Here is a 25,284-nt window from a genome sequence, read left to right as displayed (position 1 = left end):
TGGTGGGAGGTAATTGAATCATGGAGGCAGTTACCCTCCTGCTGTTCTCATGATAGTGAGTTCTCATGAGATCTGATGGTTTTATAAAGGACTTTTCCCCCTGTTGCTCAGCACTTCTCCTTCCTGCCATCATGTGAAGAAGGATTTATTGCCTTCCCCTTCTACCATGATTGTATGTTTCCTGAGGCCTCCCCAGCCCTGTGGAATTGTGAGTCAATTAAACTTCTTTATTTTTTAGATAAATTACCCAGTCTCAGGTATTTCTTCATAGCAGCATGAGAAAAGGCTAACATAGTAAATTGGTACCACAGAGAGTGGGGTGCTGCAATAAGAATACCTGAAAATGTGGAAGCAACTTTGGAACTGGGAAACAGGCAGAGGTTTTAACACTTTGGAGGTCCCAGAAGATGACAGGAAAATGTGGGAAAGTTTGGAACTTCCTAGAGACTTGTGGTATGGTTTGACCAAAATGTTGATAGTGATATGGACAATGAAGTCCAGGCAAAGGTGGTCTCAGATGAAGATGAGGACCTTGTTGGGAACTGGAGCAAAGTTGACTCTTCTTAATTCTTTAGCGAAGGGACTGGAAGCTTTTTGTCTCTGCCTTAGAAATCTGTGGAACTTTGAACTGGAGAGAGATGATTTCGGGTGTCTGGTAGAAGAAATTTGCAAGCAACAAAGCATTCAAGAGATGACAGAGCACAAAAGTTTGGAAAATTTGCAGCCTGACAATGTAGTAGGAAAAAAAACACATTTTCTGGGGAGAAATTCAAGCTTGCTGCAGAAATTTGTATAAGTAATTAATAGCCAAATGCTAATCATCAAGACAATAGGGAAAATGTCTCCAGGGCATAAGAGACCTTCCCAGCAACATTTCCCATCACAAGCCTGGAGGCCTAGGAGGGAAAAATGCTTTCCTGGGCTGGGTCCAGGGCTCCTTGTTGTGTGCAGCCTAGAGATTTGATGCCCTGCATCCCAGCTATTCTAACTGTGGCTAAAAGGGGCCAAGGAGAAGCTCAGGCCATTGCTTTGGAGGGTGTAAGCCCCAAGCCTTGGCAACTTCCACATGGTTTGGGGCCTGCAGGTTCACAGAATACAAGAATTGAGATTTGGAAATCTTCATCTAGATTTCAGAGGATGTATGGAAATGCCTGGATGTCCTGGCAGAAGTCTGCTGCAGTGGCAGAGCCCTCATGAAGAACCTCTGCAAGGGCAGTGCAGAAGGGAAATGTAGGGTTGGAGACCCCACACAGAGTTCCCACTGGGGCACTGCCTAGTGGAGCTGTGAGAAGAAGGCCACTGTCTTCGAGAACCCAGAATTGTTGATCCACTGACAGTTTGCACCACAGACAATACCAGCCTGGAAAGCAGCCAGGAAGGAGGCTGTACCCTGCAAAGCCACAGGGGTGATGCTGCCCAAGGCCATCAGAGCCCACGTCTTGTATCAGTGTACCTTGGATGTGAGACATAGAGTGAAAGAATATCATTTTGGAACTTTAAGTTTTAATGAATGCCCCACTGGATTTCAGACTTGCATGGGAACTGTAGCCCTTTGTTTTGGCCATTTTCTCCCACTTGGAAAGGGTATATTTACCCAATGCACCCATTTTATCTAGGAAGTAACTAATTTGCTTTTTATTTTACAGGCTCATAGACAGAAGGGACTTGCCTTGTGTCAAATGAGACTTTGGACTTGGACTTTTGGGTTAATGCTAAGACTATGGCAGATGGTTAAAAAAGCTTGCTTGTGTTTTGAAATTTGAGGACATGAGATTTGGGAGGGGGCAGGGGTGGAATGATATGGTTTAGCTGTGTACCTACCAAAATCACATCTTGAATTGTAGTTTTCATAATCCCCATGTGTCATGGGAGGGACCTGGTGGGAGGTAATCGAATTATGGGGGTGATTACCCCCATACTGTTCTGGAGATATGGAGTGAGTTCTCATGAGATCCAATGGTTCTATAAGGGGCTTTTTCCCCTTTGCTCAGCACTTCTCCTTCCTGCTATCCTGCGAAGAAGGTGGCTTTCTTCCCCTTTGCCTTCCACCATGACTGTAAGTTTCCTGAGGCCTCCCAGACATGTGGAATTGTGAGTCAATTAAAACTCTTTTCTTCATAAATTTCCCAGTCTTGGGTATTACTCATAGAAGCATGAAAATGAACTAACACAACATCTAACAACTGAAAATAGAACACCTCTCTACTATGTCAGAATTTGGACTTGACAACCTTTAAGATTATTCCAAATTTGAAGATTCTGTTAATTCACTGCAAGCTCTGAAAAGGGCAAAAGGAGAATTGAGTCTCAGAGAGGTGCCAGACAGGATGCAATCAGAAAAACAGAAACCATGCTAGGTATTTTAACAGAGAAAGTTTATTATTAGATCTGAGTTAAGTAAGTGCTAGTCAACTGAAAAAGCAAACAGGCAACCTGAAGATAACCCAGACTGCAACTGCAGGAAGCAGTTGTCATTCTTAGGGTTAGGGGGAACCATCTGTTACTGTTATGGGAGTAAAGATCTATAGCTGAAACCATACTGAAAGGAATTACAGGCAAATAGAAAGAGTTAATCCCTTCTGTCCTGTTCTGCCTTCAAGTCTTGCTCTAACACTCTTTATCAGCAGATCCTAACAGCTGGCATACCAGAAATAGAGTTTGCAGGTTCCAAGCACCAGCATTAAGAGGACAAATATTGAAGGATGGATTTGATGCTAAGAGATTGAGAGATGATAGCTTAGTAAGTGATAAATATAGGAATCTTGCTGGCTAAAAATTTAGATGCTTAGAATTGTATATGGGAGCACAAAATATTCTTTAGTAATGCTGGGATACAGCAGAAGAACAGCTGAATAAGCAAAATGCAAATGGGAGATCTGGAAAGAAAAGTTAACCTTATATCGTTGGAATGGTTTTGGTAGCCAGTAGAAAGAGACCCAAGTGGAAAATACCAGATTTTTGGAAATTAAAATGTTCATATGATTTAAGCTATGTGTCTATATAAAAAAGCAATCTGCATAAAAGAGAGTAGGGCAGAATCTTGTTCTTTTCCTAGTGAGACAAAACAGATTTAAACCCCTTAGGAGCACAAACAGAATATTGGTTAAGGGCTGGGTCCCTGCAGCCAGGAAAATTTGGTGTTAAATGCTGTTGCTGACTAGCCCTGCCACCTTGCACTTGTGTTTCCTAATCATTAACATTGAGACACAAAACTACCTTCTTTTAGTTCCAGTGAAACAGGATAATTTTGAGAAGTAAATAAAATATGCTCTTAAAATTCTTAATAAACACACTTAGCACATAGTATCAATGCATGGGAGCCATTACCTCACCCCGTCCTACCTTCATCTGGTCCTTCCTATATTTTCTTCAAAAATTAAGAAGTTGATAGCTTAGGTCTTCTTTGTGGAAGACAGCATGTCAGGGAAAGTTCTTGAATTAAGAAGGTTAGCTTCATTCTTTGTTCTCTGCCTATATAACTGAGACCCCTGATTTTTCCCCAGCCTTTCTCATGAGTCTAGAATTGCCCGGATTCCTTTGACTAACTCTGAACTTTCTTTTATACCCATGGCCCAAGGAATGTTTTTCCCTGCCTGAAGATGGTACAAAATGTTCAGTCACGCCCTGTACTCCCTGAAAGGCTTCTGTAATGGGATAGACTGTCCTACCTCAAATCAAGCTCTCATTAAACCACATTAATTCATGAGTGAATTGCTATACTTTCTTCAAAAATTAAGAAGTTCACAGCTTAGGACTTCTTACGGATTAATGAATCCCTTGGGAATTAATGAATTCACAAAACAACACTTGAGTTAAACACAGATTAGAATAAAACAAAATACCCTTCCTCCTTACATTAACCCCAAGTTGATCTTCAGGTTAAAAGGGTACAACTGTGGCCATTCTTATGTTTTCTCCACAGATAAGCATTATCAGTCTTCACTGTTCTCTACTGCAGCTTGCATTCTTCTGTTTTCTTCATAAACAGGTTGAGGATTGAGGAAATGAGCAATTAAAAATTATATTTTGGGCGTTTTTTCCAAAGATGGGGAAAAAATTACATTCTGTTGATAAAATGCACAATGAAAATATATGAAGAAAAGCTCTGTGGAACCAGAACCAACTAAAGAATCTGATCAGAATTTTTTTTTTTTAACAAGAACAAAGCAAAACAAAACAAGCACGCATTTGCTCCATCTGTCACTGGCCCATGGAAAATAGGGTGGGGTTTATCCAGATTTAATATGTTGACACAATGACATAAAGGACAACACTAATTTAATCTTGTCTTCAAAATCAAATAACGATTAACCACACTGAATTCTTCCCACAAATTGCATTACTATTTTTTATTATTCTAACTCATTATCCACAAGAGTCCTGCTTTTAAGGTTGGACTTTCTATTATGGGTTGTTACAATTGATTAAATGAGAGGCGTCTAAAATGTTTTCTTGGAATCCCAATGACGTTGCTAATGCAGACTCAGATTTGAATAACTACAGCTGAAACTATAAATGGAAGATGAAAATTATGCCTCCAGATGTGGGGAGTGTTTCACAACACACATCATTCTCCTGCCTCTTAATCTAAAATAATAATAATAATAATAATAGATGATTCATGGTTTCAAAGCAAGTTCTTCCATGCTTAGAAACCACATTTTCATTGTGTGACCACAATTTTTAAAGGATTTTCATTGGAAAGATAAAGGATTGATGAAGTGATAATTGCCTTGAGATAAAATGTAAATTCCATAAATTTTTTTCAAGGTTAAGATTTTTGCAATTGTCGGCTTTTTCTGCAGTTTATCTCACTCCTGTACCTTAATTCCTATTTTCAGAGCCTTTCTCAATTCATGTTGTACTTTTATTGTATGGTTTCATTCTCTGGGTACCAAACAATATTGAGGAAGGAATTAGTATTATCCCTCTTTTATGGGTGAGGAAACAGAGGTTCAGAGAAATTAAACAATTTATTGAGCAAGGTCACATAATTAGCAAGAGGCAAAGCTGGGATTGGTGCCTAGGCTGGCCCAATGCCAAAATTAATGCCTTTTCTAGAAACCTATATTGTCACCAGCCCTGATTTCCACCTCCTTGTTAACCTCGGGAAATCTCCTGAAAAATTTGACATGCTTAGAAAAGATTTCCCAAGGTAATCTCCCATAGACTTGGAGGACAGAGGCTAGTTCTGGTTATTCTTTGCATCTGGAGAGTTTAGTACAAGGCTGGCAGCAGAGTATCCATTCATTAGAACAGCTTTAACTGAGGGACTAGGTTCTCTATTTAATCTGCACTAATGGAGTCCTACTGGATGAGGAAGCAGGTAACAGAGAGGACCAAAGGAGAAAGGGAAGGAGGAAGGGATGGAGGCTGAAGAGAAGAACAAAGAGGCTTGAGAGGCCCCTGAGAAGGACTGGTGACATACGATGGCCAGGAAACCCACCCAGGTTTTGGTTGATCTCCAAGAGGCCTTTGCAGTAATAGAAGAAAAGAGTATATCTGAAAGAAATTATCAGGAGCAGAATGGCAGGCACAGAATATTTCTCCATTATCTGCTACAGGCAAAAGAAATGTAGGTTCTTAAAAACAACTTGCTTTGCTCTACTCTCACAATGTTAAATTATAAATCCTTTTTTTTTTCTTTTTTGAGACGGAGTCTTGCTCTGTTGCCCAGGCTGGAGTGTGGTGGCATGATCTCGGCTGACTGCAACCTCCACCTCCCAGGTTCAAGTGATTCTCCTGCCTCAGCCTCCCGGGTAGCTGGGACTACAGCTGTACACCACCACACCCAGCTAATTTTCGTATTTGTAGTAAAGACGGGGTTTCACCATTTTGGCCAGATGGTCTCGATCTCTTGTCCTTGTGATTCACCCACCTCGGCCTCCCAAATTGCTGGGATTACAGGCATGAGCCACCGCGCCCAGCCTATAAATCCTTAAAGCTAGACAGGCAAAATTTAACAATCTTAAAAAAATGCTAAATAGCATTTATTTAGTTAATAGTCTGGGTCAGACATTCTGCTAACTGGTATGCCTATATTACCTCATTTAATCTTCACAACAATTCTATGAAATAATTACTATTATTCCCCTTTGTATTGATGAATGAGCTCAGATAAGTAACTTGCCCAACATCAGAAAGCAATAACCTGTTATTTTTGTTTTATATGTTATATATGTTACGTATGTTTATATATGTTTTATCCTCTGTAAAACAGTGATTATAACAGCTCCCTATTGGAGTTGTGTCCCAATGAAAAGAGAAAATGTATATATGGGAACAGAGTCCAGCATACAGCAAATAACAGATCTTCACTCGGTCACTTAAAGCAGAAGTACAGATGTGGTTTGAATGCAGGTGGTTAAGGTCCCAGGTGTTACAATCAAATACAGGGGTCAAAGCACTTGCTCTGGCATATTCATCTGGATGGGTTATCTTGGCTTTTTAAGCCAACCCTGTTTCCTTAGTTCTATATGCTAATACAGAACAATGATAGAATGTGCCTCATGAGGCTATTGTTAAAAATCAAATGAGGTTATGCATTTGGGTAGGTAGAATTCTACTATGCCCCCTATAAATTCTGCCCTCTGGTGTCATGTTTTTTGTAATCCCCTACCCCTGAGTGTGGAAGGCACCTGTGACTTGCTTCTAACTAATAACATATCAAAGGCAATGGGCTATCATTCCTGTGATTAAGTTCCATTATATAAGACAAGCTTGTCCAACTGGCAGCCTGAGGACTGCATGTGGCCCAGGACAGCTTTGAATGCGGCCCAACACAAATTTGTGAACTTTCTTAAAATATCATGAGATTTTTGTGTGTGTGTGTGATTTTTGTTTAGTGCATCAGCTATGATTTGTGTTGGTGTATTTTATTGTGGCCCAAGAAAATTCTTCTTCCAGTGTGGTCCAGGGAAGCCTAAAGAGTAGACACCCCTGATATAAGACTTTGTTTTAGCAGAGCAAAAGGAGAGATTCCCCTGCTGGCCTTGAAGAAACGAACAGTCATGTTGTGAGCTGCCATGGAGGGGCCACGCAGCCGGTAACTACAGGCAGCCCCTAGGAGCTGAGGTAGCCTCCAGCTGACCATCAGTAAGAGGCCAGGGCCTTCAGTCATGAAGCCACAAGGAAACAACCTGAGAAATCTTGGAAGCAGATTCTTCCTCAGTTGAGTTTCCAGATGAGAATGCAGCCCAGGTGACACCTTGATTGCGGCCTTGTCAGTTCCAGAGCAGAGGACTCAGCTAAGACTTCTGACCCATAGAAATTGACAGATAATAAATGTGTGCTGTTTTAATCTGATAAGTTGTAGTAATTTCTTATGCAGCAAGAAATAACCTAACACATACATATAAAGCATTTGGCACTGAGCCTTGTATGTATTAGTCTTCAAAAAATTACTCCAGGTACCTTCTACATATGTCAATCAGTAAACATATGTTTATAGAGTTCTTGTGCATAATATATCTCTTTAAAAGACAAATGCATTTATTGAATTCATGCTTTTTATATAGTTAAGAAAAATATATTTTTAGAACTTTCTAGTTAATGTCCAGAGTTACAGAACACTCTTAGGGGCCCTGGACAGCTATGTTGTAACAAGGTCTCAGGGAGGCTGCGGATGCAAAAGATTCAATTATGTACATAGAATATGAAAGGCCTCCAAATAAGGAGTGAATCTGTAAAGTGGATGGGTGGGACTGACTTTATATAATAAGCACGTCATTTATTTTTAGGCTTTTGTCATATTATTAAATGACAATTTTTAGCAAACTAAATGATAGCAGCAAACTTCAGTTTACCCATGTTTAGCCACGATACAATACGCACATGCTTTTAAAATCCTCTCTAACAGCTAGTGAGAATTCAGCCTGAGACAAATTCATAAACTTATTTTATAACTTGTTTGGTGGGACATTAAAAAATGAAGCTAGCTTTATCTATCAGTTATTCAATCAATGGAAATAGAATACTTTCACAATACAGGCTGCTCCTGCTCTAAGGCTGCTGATGTTGGGGGGCTCCTTCTTTAAGGCTGTTGATGTCTGGGGGCTTCTCCCTCAGACTCCAGTTACCCGTAGAGAAGGGGATTACATGTCCATGGACACACAGACGAAAGTATTGAAAGACCAAACCAAAGAAAGTCTTCATCTTGCCATACGCTAGAGCTCTCCTTGGCTACAACACTGAGTTAGGACTCCACTTACACAGTTTTTCCACACCTAGTCGAGCATTTTTTTATTATATTAACCTTGAAATAAGTGAGGACTAGTTTTTATTAACGCATGCATTCCTTCAATAAATAAGTCATTGAGTACCTACTCTATGCCAGTAAAATAAAACAGAAGAACCTAAAGAAGTTTAGTGACTTGACTGATGTCACACACTTGAAACACAGGAGAGTTGGAACTCACACCTACAGCCAGCTCTGCTGGTCTGTTCACAACATGTCCCCTGGCCACAACAGCACTTACTTGTTTCTGTCATAATGATGTAAGATGCAGGAGCATGGATGAAGCTGGAAGCCATCATTCTCAGCAAACTACCACAGGAACAGAAAACCAAACACTGCATGTTCTCACTCATAAGTGGGAGTTGAACAATGAGAACACATGGACATAGGGAGGGGAACATCACACACTGGGGCCTGTTGGGCTCTAGGGGGAAGAAGAGGGAGAGCATTATGACAAATACCTAATGCATGTGGGGCTTAAAACCTAGATGACAGGTTGATAGGTGCAGCAAACCAGCCTGGCACATGTGTACTTATATAACAAACCTGCACGTCCTGCACATGTATCCCAGAACTTAAAGCAAAACAAATAAATGAATAAATAACTTTCTGAAATTAGAAAAAAAATGCAACCTCAAGGGGAACAACGACAGAATTAGTTCTGAAAGACAAATGATGCCTTGTTGTTCTAACAGATTTTGCTTAGGACTGTAATTGTCAGGGAAGTACAGATATGTGTGCCAGTCCCAATACTCAACACTTGATGACCCCACACTGTGCAATGGGGAGGCACTGACTCATTACCTAATTACAGTCCAACAGTCTTCAGATTGCCCAGCGGCTTGTGTTAATATTTTTGTTTGTAATTTTAAGTCTGCTATGAACTACTGCTCTGAAGTATACTTTCCAAATATGCCCTCTCAGAAAGATCTCCAAATGATTGAAGGAAAAACAAACACCACCACTTATTTCAAGGTCTTTCCCATACTGTATTCCCAGTACTTGCAACCAGCTATACTAGCCATTAATTCATTTATTCAACAAACGTTGATAGATCACACTTTCTACTTGGGGGGCACAATCAGGATGAAATTGATTTCCACTGGGCAAAAATAACTCTCAATCCCTCCCCCCTTGTGTCACATGCATGACTTAGCACCTTCTCTCAGTCTTTGCTATAAACTGCCTTTAATTTCTGTTGCAGAGTCCTCACAAAAACACGTTTGGCTATTTCCAGATCTTGTACAGCATTTGGCACACACGGCTACATTGACCAACTGAACAGGCATGGGGAAAAAAACAACCACTAAAAGAAAGGACTCTTGAACCCATAGCATGGAAAGGTGTTGATGAGTGACTGTGAGTGTGGGCTGTGGAGCCAGGCTGCATGGATTTGAAACTTGGCTCTACTACTCACCAGCTGTGTGTGATCCCAGGCACACCCACTTTACTTCACCTGTAAAAGAAGGATAATAATAGCAATTATCTCATAGGACTGTTGGAGGAATGACAAGAGCTAACATAGGTAAAAAGCTTAGAACAGTAGCTGACATTTGGTAAGCACTCAATAAATGTTAGCTATCATTATTATAAAAAATATTGAATATTTTCATCCAAATTCTGTATATCTTTGTATAGGATGTGAACTCACTTTTCATAGTAAATTTGAAAAAACTGTCTATAAAATCTTCCATACCAGCTACCTTTGGGGGAGTAATTCCAAAGTCATTATCATAAACATGGGTTATTGTTTTATAATCAGGGCAAGAAGAAACAAATGTTGTTTTTAAAACTTAGATTTATAACATGAATTGGTTTTGTTATTCTGACTCCTTCACCTCCCCATCGTGGTAAGTACAATTTGTTAATTCCTTTCCGTGTTTCTTTCCATTCTGGTTACTCTTGGCTAGTTCTCGAGCCAGACTGCCTATATTTGCAATCTGGTTCTTCTTCATCTTTTCTATGAGAGCTTGGAGATGTATTTTACTTTCTGTGCATCAGTATCCTCTTATCAAATGGGAAAATAAGTTGGACCTACCTCTTAGTATTGTTAAGCTGGCATAATACTGGGCAAAGATAGGTCCCCAGTGAATTCTAGCTATGACTGTTACCCTGAGATTTCAGGACAATATCTGACCTCATAGCTGTTCACTGAACACTTTTTGATGTTGTGTTCTATGAGCAGCAGGAGCAATGACTTGGTGCTAGGACAGTTCAGAATGGGTAGAAGAGAATGCAAAGTGTTCCATGAAGCCAGAATATGTGTCGCTCCAGACATGAAAGCCAAAACCCTCTTCCAGACATGAAATCCAAAACCCTCTTCCAGATGTTGAAGCACTCCTGCTCCAAGGCATTGCCGAAAAGCCAGGCCTCTCCACTTTGCTTGGCAAAGAAGGCCAATAATCCACCTTAATTTGGAAAATTCCACTCACGTTCCTGGTCTCTGGCTTTCCGCATGTCCCCACGAGGTTTTATGCCAGCTTTGAGTTCCAAATGTTGAGGAGGAAGAAAGGAGGGAATGGAAAAAAAATAGGTAGAGGAAAGGTCGGAAATTTAAATTGAATTGTTTGGTAATGGAAATTCCCTTTCAAGTCTCTTTCATTCTTTATTTGGATTCCATTGAGTGTGTGCCAAAAGAGAAAAAGGAAAGGTTAAATTCTCCTATCAGATCTGGCAAAGAATCTCAGCGAAGCAGCTTAAGGGACAGATTAGCTTGCCTGCAAAGCAGAAGTGTCGATACACATGATGCCAGCAGGCTGCACGGACCCCTCCTTAGAGGCCTTGGCATCCACTGGCCCTGGGAGGGGCTTGCAGGAGGAAATTGGCCCATAGGCAATAGCTTGATCCTCAAGAAAGTGCAAAACATTCCCTCTGCCCAGGGGTGGAAGGAGGCTTTAGATATTCTCACCTTAACTAGTCGGATCCGCTTCCCTTTGAAGAATAAACTTTCATATCCTCCCCCCAGAGAAATACTCACAAGATTTTGCCCCCAACCTAGGGGTTCATGGACCTCAGCTATCCCACCCACAGACCTTGAACCCCTGTCTTATAACATGAGATCCCTGACCTCTTTGAGAACATCTTACTAAAAGCCTTTCTGTTTTTCACAGGCCTCTTTCCATCAGCCTTCACTAGAGTAAAAACACTTCTTTTTAAACTAAGATCAGATCCAAAATTCAAAACATGTCTGTCTGTGGCCTGATGTGTCTGTGTTTAATTAAAAAAAAAAAAAAACTGGCAAGTTTAGTGGGGAAAAATAACCCGAAAAACTGATCCTTGGAGTAAATACTGAGCTCTACTATTATCTCCTGGAGTAAATATTGGTCTCTACTTTTAGCTCCTGCAGTCCTGGACTGGGTGTTAGGAAAGTCACTCAGCATTTCAGAGTTTTCAATGTTCTCATGAATAAAATGGGAATTTATTAGTCACCTGTCAACCTCTTCAGGTTGTTGTCAGTTTACATTTCCTGTGTGTCAAAGTGATTCTCCAATGATAAAAGGAACTATGAAATATGAAAGTTTAATGAGCAGCTATCACATGACAGACCCTGAAGATGGGGACATAGGTCCCTCCTTCCCTGAAGGGGCTCCCACGGAGTGGGGAAGTGGCTGAGGAAGGCAATGACCACAGTTCATTATGAGAAAGCATTCTGATAAAGGCTTTATGAGGCCTTCCAGGGAGGATTAAATGCCTTCTGAGACAATCAGGAGACACTTCCTGAGGGAGAGAAGCATCTGAACTGAACCCACTAGGGCAGTGAGAGGAGCCAGCTGGGAAAAGGAGGGACAGGATATTTCCATCAAGGGAATCAGCATGCTCAAAATTAAAGAGGAGAAGTGTAATAATAATGACTGCGTGATATGGTTTGGCTGTGTCCCCAGCCAAATCTCATCTTGAATTGTAGCTCCTATAATTCCCATGTGTCATGGAGGGATCCAGTGGGAAGTAATTGAATCTGGGGGGTAGGTCTGTCCCATGCTCTTCTCATGATAGTAAATAAGTTTCATGAGATCTGATGGTTTTATAAAGGGCCTCTCCTGCACACACTCTCTTGCCTGCCACCATGTAAGATGTGACTCTGCTCATTTGCCTGCCCCCATGATTGTGAGGCCTTCCCAGCCATGTGAAACTGTGAGTCCATTAAACCTCTTTCCTTTATAAATTACCCAGTTTCAGGTATGTGTTTATTATCAGCGTGAGAACAGACTAATACCCTGCGTATTTCAGCTCGGGCTGTTGATATGGACATGAGTACTTACTGTGATGCTGGGAGTCTTGAGTTAAAACACAAATACTGAAAGGACATTTCAGGGTCATGAAGTGGGGCTGAGGAGGAGAGAGTAGGGAACAAGTCCCCTCTCCAGTCTCCTCACCACCCTGAAAAAAGGCAGAGCTTGGCTGTTGAGAATATTGATTTTCTCTACTCCCATGTTTCCCTGTGTCCCCATGTCCATAACTCTATTGAGGGGAGATGCTACCAATGGCCACACTTCCTCAGTGTGGCAGATTCTTCCACCTGCCTTTAGACTCTCCAAATTTCAGATTAGAGGACATTTTGGTTCTTCAAGGTCTTTGGGATCCAGCCCTTAAGCAAAGGACCCAGGTGTACATCAAGAAAGCTGAGCCTGCTTTCTGGCAGAGGAAAGCAAGCCTGTCATTCAAGTAAAGAGCATCCTCTAAATGATCGTGTGTCTGTACACGCATGAAAACACTGGGGATTTAACAAAATCAAAGAAAAGTATTTGGAAGCCCCTTGCCAAATACTTTTCTCATTAAATTTTAAGTGTGTTTGTGTTCTAAAGGGAAACATAATCCATATGTTTCTGATGGACTTAGGTTTAATATATCCAAATGCTTCATAATAATTTCTACCATCCAAGAAGTTCTTGGAACCTGAATTTTAGTCTGAAATCCTCCTCAAAAATAGAAAGCTATAGATATTTTCTAAGAGTAGGAAGAGCATGAAGCAGGTGGGACAAACTTCAGTTTTTTGTTTAATGCATGGAAAAATAAATCTCCCTAAAACAAACTCATCTATGACAGTTCTCATCTGCCCTTTCTCTGTGGCATTCACAGTCACCTTATTCATTGGGAAGTTGGCCTCACATCTCATTGTCTAGGACAATCCCAGTTAATGCCACTTGTCCCAAAATCATTGTCTACAGTGCCCATTTTTATTCTCCAAATATCCTGGTATGAATAAGAAATGATGTGATCACCCTAGATAGGGCAGAGCTCTGACATGCCCATTCTCTCCTTCCTTTCCCTTTGAGATAAGTCCAGATAGAAACGTAACACAAGCCACAAATTCAAGCTACATATGTGACTTAACATTTTCTAGTAGCCATATTAAAAATAGTAAAAACGAACAGGCAAAATCAATTTAAATATATTTTAACTGAATATATCTAAAATATTATCATTTCAAAATAGAATCAACATAAAATATTAACAAAATATTTTACATTACTCTATTTATACTAAGTCTTTGAAACTTATGATGCATCTCAAATTGGACTTACTATATGCCATAACCACATACCACAATTGTCTACTGTACTGGACTGTGCAGTTCTGCCATGAATGTCTTCCATGTCATGCTTTTTTACCCCATCTATGGTTAGTAGTTAAATTCATTTACAGTGAGTTCCTGTACTTGTATCTTAGTATGTAAAGTGAAGATTTTCAAAGACTGGCTTTAAAACCCATTATCTTTCCATGGCCTTAATAACAGGAATAAAATCTAGTTTCACACTCAAATCCCAGGAATAACTTTGTATTGAAGGTGGTATCTTGTCTCCCTTTGAAATACTGAAATCCATTATTTTCACGGGGTAGCTAGACACATAGCAATGCAATTTTTAAGTGAGGAAGAATATATTGGCTATTTCAATATTTCACATTAACCTCAGTATACAATCAACAAAGGTTGGTTGCTCTTATGTTTATGTTCTTCTTGTCTGCCATCCTTTAGTGTCCTTTTAGGTCAGTAAGATTCTTGGTTGTTTTTTTTTTTTTTTTTTTTTTTGAAGCCCCGTCCCAGGGCCTCTGCCATGCCTGCAAACATTACACTGTTAGTCATTGTCCTAGGAAGGTATCTGGGCTCTGATTTCAACTCTCACTTGTTTAGGAACTCTCTGGCAGGGACTTCCTCCCCAACCATTGGGCATGAAACATCAAAGGCCATTCACTGACATCTGCAACTGGAAATGATAGACTTTCTCCAGAAGTGCCATATTTGATTAGTGATACATTCAGTTCTCATTTAAATTGAAGTTGTCACTTCCTTGTCACACTGGGCTCCTAAAAGGCCATGTTCACATATGCCCATGTGCATGAACACACACACACACACACACACACGGTTGGTAATTAATGCATTTGTGTATTCTTTTTTCTCTCTCCCTGCTTGTATTTCTTCCTTTCTTCCTTTTTAGCATTTGCCACTAAGGCTGACATATAATATGTACCTGATATGGTTTGGCTGTGTCCCCACACAAATCTCATCTTGAATTGTAATCCCCATAATCCTCATGTGTCAAGGGAGGGACCCAGTGGGAGGTGATTGGATCATGGGGCAGTTTCCACCATGCTGTTCTCATGATAGTGAGTCAGTTCTCACGAGATCTGATGGTTTTATAAGTGTTTGACAGTTCCTCCTTCACATGCTCACACTCTTACCTGCCAGCTTGTGAAGAAGGTGCCTGCTTCCCCTTCTGCCATGATTGTTAAATTTCCTGAGGCCATGTGGAACTGTAAGTCAATTAAACCTCCTTTGTTTATAAATTGCCCAGTCTCAGGTAGTATCTTTATAGCTGTGTAAGAATGGACTAATACAGTACCCAATAAATAGTTCTTAGCTAACTGATCTACCTGGCAAATTTTAATAAAAAGCGAGAAGTTTCAAAATTTACAAATACTCATAACTAAACATCTAAACATGTTAAAAGGCAGTTTTATAATTCCAGTTGTCACTACAAACCAACTCAACAGGCTCAAGCCATTTCTAATCTGGGAAAGTCTCAAATAAAGCTAATTCTGTTAGCTTTTTAATGGGACAAAAATTACGGTTACTGTGAAAACTTTAACTTAGAATTCTCAGACTTGAGGATAATTAAAGTCACAGCTTGAACATTACAGAAATAACTATTTCAATTTAATTTACTATTGCATACAATATAAGGGCTGATTACTTTCCCCTCAGCATTTTGGACTTTGATATAACTTCCTTTTTGTGAGTTAAATTTACTTAAATGTCAATATTTTGCAATTCAAAGTACCAATTAACTTTATGTGTGTTTTTCCCCCTTAACAAAAAAGCAGCATTCAACAAAATTGTAAATGTTCTCTTGTTTTGCTTCTATCACACACTTTGGGCTTGAGTTGTATTTTAGAAATGTTTGTGTCAGGATAAGGCAAACTCAGGGTGTTCCTAGGTCAAAATCTCTAATCATCAAATAAATTCATCACCACATTGGTTTTATTCTTGGACACTCACCCCTTTTACCTAAGAACGTAGTGTAGCGTATTCAAAAGAACATGTGGTCTACAGAATACTGGGATTTGAAACCTAGATTTCTATGAGATGTTGGGCGAGATATTTTAACTTCTCGTAATCTCTCCAAATAATAATAATAATAATGATACCTATTGAATGCTTATATGCTAGGTACTGTTCCTGGTAATTTTCAAATGTTATCTCATATAATAATCATTAAAATCCCATCTCTCCATTTTGAAGATAAAAAAACGAAGCTTTAAAAAGTTAAATAACATGCTCAGCATCACAAAGCTAGTACAGAATAAAATCTGGATTCCCAAATCATCCAACAGTTTCAGTTCCACTGCTTTTAATCCCTACTACTTGGATTCTGTAAACTGAAGGTGGCACCATTGTTAAGAGACAGACTGGGAGACTTGATGCAGGGCATGCATCTGGCTCAAGCTTACTGTTGTCAGTGGACCATAGGTACCCAGAGCTCTAACTCATCCTCTGTTTGACCTGTCAACCTAAAATGAGTGACATAGAGATCAACTCTCCAAAACAAAGAGTTTATTCAGGAGGAATAAAGGATTGCATTTTTGGATATGTGTGTTATGGCAGACCATAGGCACATCTGAGAAGGCATAAGCAAGGGAAACTTTTTTAAATTGTTTAATTTTTTTTTAGAGATGGGGTCTTGCTCTGTCAGCCAGGCTGGAGTGCAGCAGAACAATCATAGATAAATGTAGATTCGACCTCCTAGGCTCAAGCGATCCTCCCACTTCAGCCTCCCAAATAGTTGGAATTACAGTGTGAGCCACTGTGCCTAAGGGGAAGCTTTTAAAGGCAAGACCGTTGTTTACAGGAGATTATCAAAGTTAGCGGTGTTGGTTCATTGGTGGTGCTAGCTGTTGATAGGTGAAGGCCTTCATAAAAGAGGCTTAACTGGAAAGTTCTGGTTGGGGAAGTCCTTTGTGGCAGGTTCCTGTTACTGTCATACCTGTGTGAGTGCCCTTCCTTCATGGCCTCCCAGTTCCATTTTCTTAGGGTTTGACATGAGTGACTCCATCTTTGTACTGATAATTTTCACAGACGTGAGAGAGAATCACCCCAAACTGTCATGTTTATACCTTTCTATGTAGCCCAAATTTATACAATCCTGCAAAATAGATACTGAACCAGCCAGTAGGGGCAATCTGCTTACCAGGCTATCCTTCTGGAAGGCTTGCAGGCTCCAAGTCCCAAGACAGCCCTGTAGGCACAAGTCCTAGAGCAACTCACAGCATCTGGTCGACTCCACATAAGGTTCAGAGTTCCCCAGAGGGCATCCCAACCAGTTAGCATAGCCAGACCCAGAAACAGGGGCTCCAAAAACCCAGACATCTCTGATGCTGGGAAGACCAGGACCCCCTGTTTCCCAGATCAAAAGACAGTATTGTTGACAGTCAGATCTTCTAACCAGGTGGAAGAAATTGATCCGAGAGAAGTAGAGAAGGGCAATGAAAAGACCATCTCATCAGCTTTCACATTCCCAGAGACCAGACTGGACCCCTGCCCTTCTACATTAGATGAACTATTTTAGTATCCTTCCACACAAAACTTGCCTATTTTGATTAAGCAAATTCAAGACAGATACCTGTGTCTGAAATCAAAAGAATTTTTAAGAATGTACCAACGAACAATTTCATTCTTGTTATTTATCCTGGGACTGGCTTCCATAAAAAATTCATAGAGCAGAAGCCAATGGACTTGAAAGTTAGAACACTGGGAAGAGTTTCCCATCTGCCCCTTATGAATTTCATGACTGTCAGGGAGTTATTTCATCTTTCTTGCTCAGTTTACTCACCCCATTTAAAATTTCAAACACACACATTCCAGAAGTCCCTATCTTCCTTCCCCACTTGATTTTCCCCATAATAATTTTTAGTTCTAATATATTAATTTATTCATTTTGTTAATTGTTCCTCCCAGTAAAATGCAAGTTCCATAAAATGCAAGTTCCATATAGATGCTACTCAATCTCCCTGGTCCAGAATAGAATATAATACATAAGAATTCAATAGATATTTCTGGCAGTTGTTGTTGAATATATTATGTGATTTGATTATACCGTATCAGTGGTTACCCTCTTGAGATCCTATGAACCCTGTGAGCTCATGAAGACAGTATTAGACAAGCCTTAGGCTAATTTGAATACGACTGAAAGCATAATGGGGATAACCATCACTATGTTCCTCCAGCTAACATATCTAACATCTTATTACAAAAGAGAATTTAATGCTTCTTAAAATTGCTGTTTATTATTACTTTTCACTATTTTCATGAATTATCTATGTCTTTTGTTAATAAAATGATAATGCTATTAGTCTGACCAAAGTCAAAACAAGAGACAATGGAAGAAAAAAGCTACAGAAGAAATCTTTGGCATGTGACATTTCTCAAGTTAATCTTCTCAAGCTATATTTTGTTACCTTAAAAATAAGTGTGGTATAAGATAGCACACCTAAATAGACTAACATGTACTTAATAAATATTAGCTCCTTATTTTCTTTCACATGGTGGAGAACAAACTCTATTCCAACCCTAGAATCCAGGATTCTTTGTTGCTGGAGCTGCACTAGCCTGAGATGTGTAAGTGCAGTTTAAGACCAGAATCTCAAAAGATCATATTGTTCACTTAAGAGCTCTTTTAAAAAGTTCAACAAATAAGTAAGACTTAACAAATCACTATTAAGCTATCATGAGTTCAGTTCTTATTGAACTAATTGAACACTGCAAAATTGGCTCAGAAAAGCAGCAACATAGGTGAGGATAGCACTTATACCTCTGATTCTCAGGAAAAGTAACCAGGGCGGGGCAATTCATTGGGTAGTTGATTTCTAGTTGCATAAGGAGAGACTGGGGAAAAGTGAGAGACTGAGATAAAGTTTGAGAAGAAACAGAAAGAGGACACTGGAAGACAGAGTGACAGGGCAGGTAGACGACAAAAGCTAATTCCTTCCTTATGCTGAGGACCCCCCTATCTGCATTAGCATTTGAGCAATAGAGGAATTAAACAAGCACAGTCCCTCTTTCCCCCATTGGTTGCTAAGTGACACCCAGAAAAGAGGTAAGAACAACACAACTTAAAATGGGAATCTTTGTAATTTCTCAACATTTCTCATGCTTCTTGAAAGTAGGAACCTTTCACGGTTACCTTTGTCAAGAATCCCTGAGGCTATGCATGGGACATTAAACACAATAATAACGACTAGGAGCAATTCCTCTATGCCCAGATGCTACCTTAGATATTTTGCACATATTACCTTGTTTAGTTTCACCCTTCAAAAATTCCACAATTTTCTAAATATTATTAGTTCCACTTTTAGGATGAGGAAGCTGAGCTTCAGAACAGTTAAGAGGTTTGATTAATCAAAGATAGGATAGGTTACATTAAATTAACAAACAGCCTCCAAATCTAAAGTGTATTTTTTTTACACAAAGTTCTTTCTGATTTGAATCCAGGGCACTCTCCAGAATAACTTGCCTCCAAGTGGTGAGCTGAGACTCCAAGCTGATCACCATTTCGAATCTGCAATCTTAATGTGAGACCTCTTCAATAGCTATTTTGGCAGGAGAAGAAAAAAAAGTGGAAGATCTCACACTGATAAATGCTTCAGCCCGGAAGTGGTATGTGTTGCTTCTGTTTACAGCCAATGGGCAACAAAAAGCCCACACTCGTCTATGATTACCCACAAGAAGAGAAGAATTGGATATCAGTAAGTCCTAACAGAGGCTTGCCCAAGGCTATATAGGGAGAAGACAGAGTAGCAAAGACCGTATTTCAAATGTTTTGATTCCAAATTCCTAGTTTATTGTTTTGTCAGCCAATTAAATAGGAAATTCCAAATGTATAAAAGAAAGATTCTCAAATATTGACAGCATTTTAGAAACTGTACATGCTTAGGAAAGATTTAGGGCAAGTAAGAAGTTTCTTGACACCTTAAATTATATTCTACTGTCAACCAGAAACAGATGTTTCTGGAACTACAGATGCTTCTGGAAGAGCCAAAAGAGAGAAGTCTATCACTCCTCAGTAATGCTATCATGGTCAGCTCAACACCACCCCAAATAAACAATCTAATGGTAAACATTACTAGTGTTAGTATTAGTATAGCCTGTATCTATTGAGCAATTGTGTCATAGCAAATGGTTTTGAAAATTCTTTTCACATATTGATTCATTTCATCCTTACAAGAGCCCAATGAATTAAGTATCACTATCAGCTTCGTTCTCATGTGAGAATAAAGGATGCAAGGATCAAGGGGTCAGGTAACCTAAGTTCAACCTGTAAGCCTGCTACACAAATACAGTTGAAGAAGCAGTCCCTGTCTTTGCCTTTTTACCAGATTGCTCTTTTTAGGTTCCTTGTGTATCCAGTTCTAGAGCTACCTCCATGCATAGTCATCTCTAGGTAGGACAAGTCAACACCAAGTCTCGATAAGTCAGAGAAAGCAACTGGCCAGGTTCAGAGAGGTAGAAACTAAAGTGTAAAGCTTTGGCTAAATACCAGACACTCGGGTTACACAAACCAGCTCTCAGAACAACCCAGTGGAAAAAAAGAACAGGAAGAAAAGAGCAAACATTTGTGGAACCTTGTTAAACTAGTGAAGTGGGAGAGCTCAGCACCCTGTAGAGGATTTGGAACTCCAATGATACAACCCCAGCAGGTTCCTCTTTCTTACTTTTTATTAGCAGCACTGGTTGAGGCTCACTGTCAGCTGCAATAGGGCTTGTCTTCCCAGAGCATTTTCCTTCTCTGAACAGTTTTTTTAATGGAAAAAAAGCAAGAAAAAATTTTTAAAAATTACTTGAAGAATTTACAAGTAAATTCTCCAAATATGAGAGCTTTTGAGTGATGAATAAGCACCAGTTATGAATCTTCTGTAGCCAGAGCACTGAATTAGGAGCTTTAAGAATGTATGAGAAGGGACTATCTCAGCTTTCAACATCCAGTAGTGTTAGGATTGAAAACAGCATTGGACTTAGATTTAAAAGATCAGATTTTTGGTTTGCTACCCACGGCACCACGAACAAATCAGTTAATCTCTGTGAGACTCATTGCATTGTCCATTAATAGTGAAATATTCATCTCTTACCTCCTAGAATACATGGTATACGTAGGAAACACAAAGATTTCATAATACCCCAGACTTTTTCTCTTAACAGCCTCTGAAAGTGTGTCTCCTTCTCTCCTGAATGTCCTGTCCCATCCAGTCACCCTTCATATGGCTAACCGTATGAAAACACATATGATCCTGTATTGCAATGCCATTTTATATGCCTGTTTCCCAACTCTGCTGTGAACTCCTTCACAACAGAGGATAGTGTCTTGCTATGCATCACTGAATGACCAACAAACATAGGGGTTGTGCTGAAAACGCACACTGGGGACATGTAATTCCAGAAATACTATGAACAAAACACCATAACACTGAAAATGCTGAATACAATATACACAAACTTCTCATTAAATTCATCAATGGACTGACAAAGAAGGAAAAATATGTAAAGGTGAAAACCTAAAGGCACAAGTGTAACCCAGAAAGTTGAGCATAGCACTGAAGTCAGCTCACATCCAGGGTTTGTTTACTGAGCTCCAGTGGTCTTGAGCATTAGTTAACAAGGAGACAACCCCCAAGGCTCACCCAAAGTGGGAAATCTGATAGGAGATTTCCCAAAGAGCTATGACCTTAATTTAAGACTGAACATAAAATGAATCTACCATCAAAGTGATTACAAAAGGATGATCCTGTCACAAACTTTTACACTGTGTGGAAGACAAAAAGCTCTCTGAACATTCTTAACCATAAGTTGGCCTCCAATCAGGCTTACTGCTCCAAATCTCCATAACTGGGTGAAAATTCCTATCTAAAGATTTGGTTTAGAGTATTCTCGAATTAGTAGAACAAATCTCCCCTGAAGGAATCAGGTCCAAATCAGCCCTCAAGTAATTCTTCAGATGAGGAATAAGAGGTAGAGCTCACTATCACCTCTTTCATTCAATATTTGTTGGGAGTCCTAATGAAATAAAATGGAATAAAAGTGATGAATAAAAACAGAAGCTACACATTTCTAGAAAAAAATATTATTTATAGATTATATGATAATCCACACACACACACACAAAAAGAAAATCAACAGATTAACCATTAGGCTCAATAGATATAGTATCAGAAGTTCTTGATAAAATATGAAATATGAACACACAGAAAATAGACTTTAAAAGAGAAAACATTTATAAAATTAAGTATTTATGTCTGTTAGACATAAATCTAACAGAAATGGGAAAGAGCTTTACGGAAAATATAAAACTGTACTGAAAAACATTAAAGGAGGACAAAATTTTAAAGAAGAGATATGTACATGGATAGGAAGACTCAATATTTATGACACTTCTTTCCAAATTTATTTACAAACCTATAATGTCAATATAATTCTAAGAAAGTTTTAACAGGTTATTTTTAAGGAACTTGGCAAAATGACTTGAATATTTTATATGAAATAGTAATGCTCCAAGGACAGCCAAAACACTCCTAAGGAAGAACAATTTGGGGTTTTATCTTTCACAATACCAGGCATTATTAGGTGAGGGTAATTAAAGCAGGCTGGTGGTGTACAGAGAGACAAATAAGTACAGAAGAAGAAAAAGGTGGACAAAAACAGGACCACACATATATGGAAACCCGATTTATGACAGCCAGCACTGCAGATCAGTGGCAAAAGATGACCATTCAGCAAATAATCTTAGAGCAATTGGTTACTTATATGGACAAAAATAAAAATTAACCCCATCTCACACCACACATAAAATCAATTTCAGCTGGTTTAAATATTTAAATATAAAAATAAAAAATATAAAGCTTCTAAAATATAATACAGGAGAATACCAGAATATCTTGATGACATCTGGGGAAGGAAGGGTTTATAAACCAGAAATAGAAAGTACAAATCTTGAGGAAATGAACGATGTACTTTGTCAATGTTAAGAACATCTATGCATCCAAAGGCATAGTACAGAAACTGAAGTGACAGGTCACCAAGCAAGAGAAGATGTTTGGGAATATATTATGATGAAATTAGTATCCAGACTGTATATACATGTATATACAATTTATATTAATTGATAAAGATAAACAATTTAATAAAATAAAATGGGAATGTCCTGAATAAGCATCTCACAAAATTAGAAACTGTAATGACAAGTTTTAAAATATTCTTCATCTCGCTAGTAATCAAACTAATGCAAACTAAAACCACAAGGGGGGACAATTTTTTATCCAATAGATTGGCCAATATTAAAGATTAAGAATAACAAGTGTTGACAAGGATGTGAGGCAGACGTTACCATGATAGACAGCAGGTGGGATTGTAAATGGGCATAGCTACTTTGTGTAACAAGGCTATGGCATTATCTAGTAAGGTTGGAAATGTTCACATCCTGCAGCCCATCAGTTTCATTCTCTGGTATCTATGCTGCAGAGAATTTTGCCCATGTATACCATCAATTTATATAATAATGTTACTAGAAGCACTTATCGTAACAAGAAAACAAATGTAAAGGAAGTAACTAAAATGCCTATTAAGAGTGAAATGGGTAAGTGAATTCCTCCATATCTGTCCTCTTGCATAGTACTGAAAGAATTCATTACAGCTATGTGAACAACATGGATACGTTTCAGAATACCACATTGAGCAAACAAAGCAAATAGCAGAAGATCAATGGCAATGTGATTACATTAATATAAATGTCAAAAGCATGAGAACCCCCCCAGAATTTATTGTTAACAAATGCAAACATAAATGGTATAACTATAAAGAAAGGCAAGGAAAGGCTCAACACAAAATTAAGGGTTGTGGTTGCCTCTGAAAAGAGAAGATGAGTGCTTTCATATGGTGGTCTTCACAGTATGGTGAGTGGATGGTTTATTTTGCTGTTATGTTATATAATGTATGCATTTTTATAATATTTAATATATATTTACTACATAATTATAATTAACATGTTTTTTGATATTTAATATAAAAATTTAAAGACACATTGGATAATGAATAAATTAATTACATACCTCCTTACATTGGAAATAATTCACTTACGAATTTCCCTTTACTAAATATTTTGCTAATGCTATTAATAACTAATAATTACCAAACCATTGTTATGTAGCTGGAACTGAGTAACCACTGTTTATATATTATTTCTTTTAATCTTCTCAAACCTGTTTATATTTATGTCTATTATATAAATGAGAAGACTATATGAGAGATTAAGCAAATTACCAAGGTTTCATAGGTATTGAAGGGGCCCTTGTTGGCGCCCTTGAGCTCACCAAGCTTTAGCTTTCAGCGTCTCGTGCAACATTTAGATGCTTAGTACATGGTCAGTGGTCAATGTATTGGGAGCATAGTTTCTACTGCCAAGAAGCTTAAATAACCTCACTCAATGACCTCCTGAGATGAGGCTTGAGAAGGTGACCCCTGCAAGTTGCTGATAATTAGTGAAAATCAATAGGAAGGATGTTAACCATCTTGGGCACTATAAATAAGTCAACTCCAGGTGGGGAAGCAAAAAAAAGAAAAAAAAAAAAAAAAGACCAGAAACGCGTGGGTTTGTTTTGTTTTCTAAGAAGATTATTATTTAAAAACATACAAGACTGCCATTATGGGGAGGAGCAGAGGGAACCAGCAGATATGCAGCAGTCCTTATGCATGATAGTCACTTTCTCTGTACTCTCTTATTTTCACACATATCCTGCCATGGCATATTTTATTTCTTTTATAGATAAGAAAACTGGGGCTCAGGCATTATTCCTGACTTACCCAAGGATGCCCACCTAGTACGGAAGAGATCTGCATTTGAATCCAGGTCTGTCTGTCTCCAAAGCTGTCTTTACTCTGCCAGATCAAATCAAGAAAGAAACATCTTTGAGCCTCTGCTATGTGTCAGTCCCTCTGGTGGATACAGCATGGAGGGTGTGTGACATCTCATCCATATCAGCTTTGGTGTCAAATAAACTCCAGTTTGAATCCTGGAAATGTGATGCTTGATCTTTATACTTTTTATTTAGAAACTTATAATAATTAATAATAATAAGAAGAAAACGAATCTTACAAGATTGTCATAGTGAATCCAAAATAATATTAATTATAAAATTCTTGACAGCTAATAGGTGTTTATACAGGTTTGTGCTCTTACTCTTCCTACCTTTCTCTAGGTAGGAAATTAGTGAGCTGGGCTTCGATTTTCCATAGTAGCTGAGAGGGCTTTATGAACTGACTCCCCTCCTCTGGGGCTTCGTGTTCTCATCAGCACAAAGGGCAGTAGACCAGATGTCATTAGGAAGGACCAAGCCCCAAGGGCCACAGTGAATCAGGCTTCGAAAATGAGATGGCAAATATCCTCCATCATTCTATGAAGCAGTGTGAGCAGACAGCAGGGAAATGAATCTCATTCTATTCTTTTCTGAAACAACAGGAATACGAACCCTCACCACCCACCTCGCTGGGATCTGGGAAGGATTAATGA

General features: G+C 38.9%; 1 long non-coding RNA gene across 1 annotated transcript in view; it reads right to left on the bottom strand.

Moving 5' to 3' along the window:
* Nucleotides 1-9,656: 9,656 nt before the first annotated feature.
* The window catches only part of LOC116456848 (uncharacterized), a 162,902-nt gene continuing 147,274 nt past the window's right edge, over nucleotides 9,657-25,284 (bottom strand). The window contains exons 5-6 of the long non-coding RNA XR_004244824.2: nucleotides 24,579-24,653; nucleotides 9,657-9,692 (exon numbers count right to left, since the gene is read on the bottom strand). This is a non-coding gene — a long non-coding RNA (uncharacterized LOC116456848). The remainder of the gene's footprint in view (nucleotides 9,693-24,578; nucleotides 24,654-25,284) is intronic.

This window comes from Hylobates moloch, unplaced genomic scaffold (assembly GCF_009828535.3).
Source record: "Hylobates moloch isolate HMO894 unplaced genomic scaffold, HMol_V3 SCAFFOLD_17, whole genome shotgun sequence".
NCBI lineage: Eukaryota > Metazoa > Chordata > Mammalia > Primates > Hylobatidae > Hylobates > Hylobates moloch.
Note: the sequence above shows the minus strand (reverse complement) of the source record. Positions and strands in the feature narration are given on the sequence as shown.